The sequence below is a fragment of the Cydia splendana genome, chromosome 24 (assembly GCF_910591565.1).
Source record: "Cydia splendana chromosome 24, ilCydSple1.2, whole genome shotgun sequence".
Taxonomy (NCBI): Eukaryota; Metazoa; Arthropoda; class Insecta; order Lepidoptera; family Tortricidae; genus Cydia; species Cydia splendana.
Genome location: NC_085983.1, coordinates 10,552,439 through 10,559,090, shown reverse-complemented (window position 1 = coordinate 10,559,090; position 6,652 = coordinate 10,552,439).

Genomic DNA, 6,652 nt, shown 5'->3' with positions numbered 1-6,652 from the left:
AAAAATTTTCAAACTATATCATGTTACATATCAAATGAAAGAGCTTATAGTAAGGATTTCAAAAATTTTTTTTTTTATAATTTTGAATCAACAGTTTAGAAGTTATTCAAGAAAATAGGCAAAAAATGACCATTCCCCCCCCCCTTATCTCCGAAACTACTAGGTCTAAAATTTTGAAAAAAATACATAAAATAGGTCTATACCTATAGATGACAGGAAAACCTATTAGAAATGTACAGTCAAGCGTGAGTCGGACTTAATTACAGTTTTTAATCCGACCCCTACGGATTTTTTAAAGAGATTTCACTCACGTTTCACATAAAAAATACATTGTTAACAGTGCCGGATTACTTAGAGTAGTAGTTTTCTTAGAGTAATTGGTGATAATTTTCTGATAAGATAATCATTTTAAATATTTAACGGTCTTACCTACTTACGAGTAATTGTAAGGTCAAATTAAAAATAATGTTTAAAAAAAATGTTAAATTGAGAGCTAGCTTAAAGTTTTTTGTACTCGTCGACTTTAATGGTTGAATTAATAAAGACTTTGTAACCAATAAGCAAAACAAGCACGTGCTTACGGCACCACGTTCAGGGAGGGGCACCAAAATGCCAGGTTGAAAAAGGTGAACAAATTTTAAAATTAGGGACAGACACATCGTTTTTACCACACGATTTTTTTAGCTGTCCAAAAGCTAATTTGCAAAAATAATGGCGCGTAATTCTTTGGGAAACAATCGGTAGCAGTAGAAGAGTCGTGATTACATGCATAGATTCGATTTCAACCCACTCTTTTGCGGTTCGGCGTTAGGTCTTATGCGAGGCCTTCTGCCTTACGGCAAAGTTGATCTTCTGCCTTAATTACACTTGGGCGAGGATCCAAATCCAAGCTTTCCTCTTTCGCAGCTGGGCCTACTGCCTTTCTCACACTTCGCCAATTCAATTCCAAGCTCTCTGCTTTCTTGCATATTTTATGCATGAAAACAACCTCGCTGAGACCCTTAAATATCGAGCCCTATGCGAAGCTAGGCTGATAGAAAACTGTCCCATCCCTTCTCTGTATGAAATCCTGGATTCGCGCCTGGTTGGGACTAAAACTAAAATTGCGTTTTTATATCGAAAAATTTTCGCGCTCGCTTCGCTCGCGTTTTCAATTACTTTATAAGGTATGATAAAGGTGACATTCGGGTGGCGACTGCAGCAACATTACTCTGTTGCAACGTTACTGCTGCAGTACTGTCAACTTCCGTGATAAAATGATGTGACTGATTTCCATACTAAAAGTAAAAATGTACAACTGTCTATCATATTGCGTTTTTATATCGAAAAATTTCCGCGCTCGCTTCGCTCGCGTTTCTATTACTTTCTACTCTATGATAAAGGTGACATTCGGGTGGCGACTGCAACAGCATTAGGTACTCTGTTGCAACATTACTGCTGCGGCACTGTCAATTTTCGTGATAAAATGATGTGACTGATTTCCATTCTCAGCTGTAATGCGGCAATGAACTTCTCTCAATTTACCAAAAAATCAATGTAATCTTGATGACCCTAGTGAGAGGGGGCACCTAGAAATGCTTAGGGCATCAAAATATCTTAATCCGGCACTGATTGTTAAAAATTGTGTAATATACGGAACCCTTGGAACGCGAGTCCGACTCGCACTTGGCCGGTTTTTTTATATTCACTGAATAGGTATATTTCTCTCTCTGCACCAATTGTAGATGTCTGTTTGGCCCTATGGTTGACTGGTAGAGAATGCCATTTGGCATTAAGTCCGCCATTTGTACATTTTTGTATATACTTTGTGCAATAAAGTTTAAATAAATAAATAAATAAATAAAATTTAAACAAAAAAGGTTATAAGTTTTTTTTTTATATGATGCTCCACCATATTTATACCATATTCATGTTATAGTTAGTTGAACTTCCCCAAAATGTAACCGTTGAACAAGCAGGTTTTCCCCATACGATTTCTTTCAGTACTATCACGTACTATGTTATATTGAACTTCCACAAATTAATACATGAATATGGGTGAGTCTTACCAAAAAGTTGCATATAACCTTTTTTGTTTAAAATTTATTAAGGATTTTTTCTTACCTTGTCACTTTTTTCCTAACTCTAATACTTTGCTCAAAAAAAAAACGCCAACCGGGACATATTTTATGCTAAAAGGGGGGGTTGCGTCTTGGGGAGGGGTGGGACACTAGTGTGCGTAAAGCACCATACCCAAAGGTATCATACTACATTCATTGAATGCTGGCTATAATTTGTTTTTCTTCCCCATATATTAGAACATAACTTGACCGAATCAATAAATAAAGAAAATAATAACAATTTTTTTTGTTTTTGTTTTTTAACTCTTAAAAAGTATTTTTAATTAGGTATATGAAATCTTGCAAACTGTATAATAATACCTAAAAGTTGGTCAAGCAGATCTTGTCAGTAGAAAAAGGCGGCAAATTTGAAAAATGTAGGCGCGAAGGGCCATCGTCTCATAGAAAATTTGAATTTCGCGCCTTTTTCTACTGACAAGATTTGCTTGACCGTCTATACTTTAACTAGAGATGTTTATATTAGTAGTTGTTTTATGCTTTGGTTACATACAAGCTGGTACATCTCTGGAAAATTCCTTTAACCTTTTGGACGCCAATGACCGATATATCCGCATAGGGTTGCCAGATCGAAAAGTGCTTTTATCGGGAAAAAATATAAATTTTTCGGGATTTTGGGACTTAAGTCGGGAAAAAAAAAACATTCAAATTAAAGTAATTGAATTAAAAACAACGATATTTTACATTATGGGCACTACGCTCGACGTAGGTCGCTCGCTCATTCGACGACAGTTCGGAACTTGAAAATATTGGTTTATAACATGAAGCTGTTTTTCGGGACAGTTTTCACTTTGTCGGGAATCGGGAACACATGCTAAAAATCGGGAGAATCCCGCCAAATCCCGACCATCTGGCAACCCTATATCCGCACCGCAGGTTCAACGTCAAAGACCGATTAATCGGTCACAGACCACAGAGCAACATAGACCTACGTGCATATGCATAAAGTTCAATTTCAGTTTTGACACTTGGGTGACATGGCGTCCGAGTGACAGCTTTTGTATTTGACACGGCGTCGAAAAGGTTAACCCGCATATGTATGTATATCATATGTATCATATATGTATATCAATGTGGTTCAGTGAAGGGGACGGACTGAAAATCAGCGCTGCAGGCAATTTGTATTGAAATGTCTGACGCAGCGTATGCTGAGCGCGTTCCTTTTGCCGCACATACCAATTTCTTATTTTATTATACAGTATATGTAACTACTCAAACCCGTTAATGTTTAGGTCATACTAAGCAACTTTTACTATGGGACCAACCCCGAAATCGCGGAAAAAAAATTGAGTCTCCCATAGGAAATTTCAACTTCACACCAGGAAAATGTATGAAACATCCAATTTTTTTTCCGCGTTTTCGGGGTTGGTCGCATAGTAAAAGTTGCTCAGTATGACCTAAACATTAACTGGTTTGAGTAATTGCTTTTCGCTCAGATACATACTGTATTTTGTAGTTTTTTGAAGCAGTGGTGGCCGAGTGGTTATGACATCCGACTTTCAATCCGGAGGTCGTGAGTTCAAATCGTGTCTCGTACCAATAAGTTTTTCGGAACTTATGTACGGAATATCATTTGATATTTACCACTAGCTTTTCGGTGAAGGAAAACATCGTAAAGAAACCTGCATACATCCTAGAAGAAATTCAAAGGTGTATGTGAAGTCCCCAACCCGCATTGGGCTAGCGTGGGGACTATAGCCTAAACCCTCTCGTGCTTGAGAGGAAGCCTGTGCCCAGCAGTGGGACGTATGTAGGCTAAATATATTTTTTATTATTTTTCATCACACTCGCTCAGTAAATGTGAAATCGCACGCAGGTTTAGCGGGAGTTATAGAAAAAGCGTTTTCCCTAGGGAGTTATGAAGTTTCTAGTGCCATAATTAACAGTTTTTTGTCTTTATACTTAATTTTTGTATCGCAAGTGTGATGCAAAACATTGTGTGTAACTCGGGGCGTAATAATATTGCAAACCGTCCGGCAAGCCGTCGCGATTTAACTTACTCTCGTTTGCAATATTTAACCTACGCCCGATGTTGCACAATGTACTATTGTAACCTGTCTGTTTTTTGTGTGGTGGTTTTATTCTTTTTTTTCTTATTCTTCTTTGTGTAATAAATGTATTGCTGGATTATATTTTATTTACTTTATCTACCTACTGTTAAAACATTACCCATGTACGTATTTTCGGCTCAGGCAGATTTTGTCCGCAGTTTTAATTTTTCACGTTATCCTCATTGCCATATCGTCAGGCAACAAGCAAAAGTCACTAATTACTAAAAAAAATTAAACCAAAATCGACCTTATTTTAATACTAATATGGTTCACTATGGCTATGAACTTGTGGTGGTACTTAGTGACGTTTGCTTGTCACGCGACGATATGTTACACTGTCCAGTCCTCTTTCATCGACATTCCGATGTGGTCACCTTAACTCTTCCATATTCCATCAAATCAAATAAATGTAATAAAACTATTGGAACGGATTCGCGTATAGATTTAGATTTAGATTTAGATTTAGATATTTATTCTCATAATATTAAATTACATTATAAATTATGCTAGACTAATCTACACGAATTTATATTATGATCGTCATTCATATTTACATAATATTATTTAATACATACAAATTAAAAAATGTCTTGCAATAATTAATCTTATGTCAACAATTTATCCATTCATGTCAAAACAAAAATAAATATATTGAACAGAGTAGTAGTACACAACACACACAGGGGTAGTTTTTGCAGTGTAGTTTTTCCTGTCACCCGTTGACCACGGACGCTGTAAAGGGTTCGAAACGTTGGGATGTAGTATAAATTCAATATACGCGATATAATCCGTTTCAGTAGTTTTACTTCATGAGTAACTATCGCGCTAACCGAAGTCAAATAAATGTCTTATCTATCTATCATTCCTATATGTATAGTTCACGGTGCTAACTAGCCATAGAGTATATTCCCATACAAATATACAAATATAGCCCAGCAGCAGAGTATAGCCCAGCCATACAAATGCAAACCACAAAATATGCCAATGAAATTTGAACCTATAGGAGGCGTGGCTCACTCCGCGATTTCGTCGCTTTGCTACAGGTAGCTAAAAGTACATCCGCTCGGCCCAAATTTTGGGGTTTGCCATAAGCCGCGCGTGGCGCTGTCGCCACCTAGCGGCCATATCTGTGCTAATCGTAACAGACGCGTTTTGTTAGAGAGTGGGTCTTCTGTACCTAGTACTATTATTTATTTTGTGCCTATAGTGCAGGTAATAGGGTTAATTTTTATTTGTTTGAATATTTAACGAAACAAAAGAAATGCAACTCTGTTCCAATTAAATATGGTTTAAATTTCATCGAACTGAAGAAACTATAGGTAGGACCGTGGACCTTGGGAGGATAGAAGACAATAGGTACGAACGGTGACGAGTTAGCACTGTGAACCATATTGGAATTTGGACAAAATAAGAAATTGGAATTTCAAAGAATTGAAATAAAACAACTCTCAAGTTGAAAAGTATTGTAATATACAAATCTATTAACTTCAAAATTATACAACAACATAGGTACTTAAGAATAGCAAACAAATAGAGTAGCTCATTTAGCATAAACAACATTTATACAAGAATAATCACTTCATCTCGATGGGTAGAATGACAGCTGTCATTTCAATACAATGGGGTTGGCCGGTGGAAGTTTTTAGCAGATGGCGCCATCATAGCTTGCCCCGTCAATCCCTAGAATTGTGTCAAATTTTTGTTTTTTTAATACCCTGGATGCCAGCTCTTTAAGCCAAATCTCATAGAAAAAGGGGCAAGCTATGATGGCGCCATCTAGGCAAACCTTTGACAGTTGCCAACCCCATTTGAGAGATTTGGCGTTTTTAGTTTATAAATTATATGGAAATGACACGTCATCCTACCCATCGAGTTTTAAAGACACACGTTAAAAAAAATTATTTATTTCCATTTCGTATTTCCATGTAAAAAAAATTGACAACATATTATTAATACAGTAAAATACAGATATAGGCCAATCAATTAGATCCAAAAAGAGCGTTTTGAGGAATTAATTCCCAGCAAGCTAGAAATCATTTTAATACCTTCATTTGGTCCTAAACTCGTGTAATCCGAGTAAGCTCCATCCCGGGAGGTGTGGATAAATTTTGGGGCCTTGGGAGATACATTTTACCTTAAATTGATAAAACCACCCGATGCAGAAGGGACCCACCATAAATTACAATGTCACTACCAGCCAGGTTGTTATGGTCGTTGTGGATCAGACACTGGTGAAAAAAAAATTCGGATTTTAACACGTTTATACAAAAACAAAAAACAGAAATTCAAAGTGGTCGCCATTTTTTTTAAATTTGACTACGAACTCATAATAAGGTATCTTTCGGATCCTCAGATATCAATTTTTATCACGATTAGAGCAAATTTGCCGTCGGAAGTACCGTTTTTGAACTACAAGCAAAAAACAGAAAAAGAGCAAATTTTTTTCCGCAACTCCTGGAATGGAGCAAACTCGGATTACGCTAA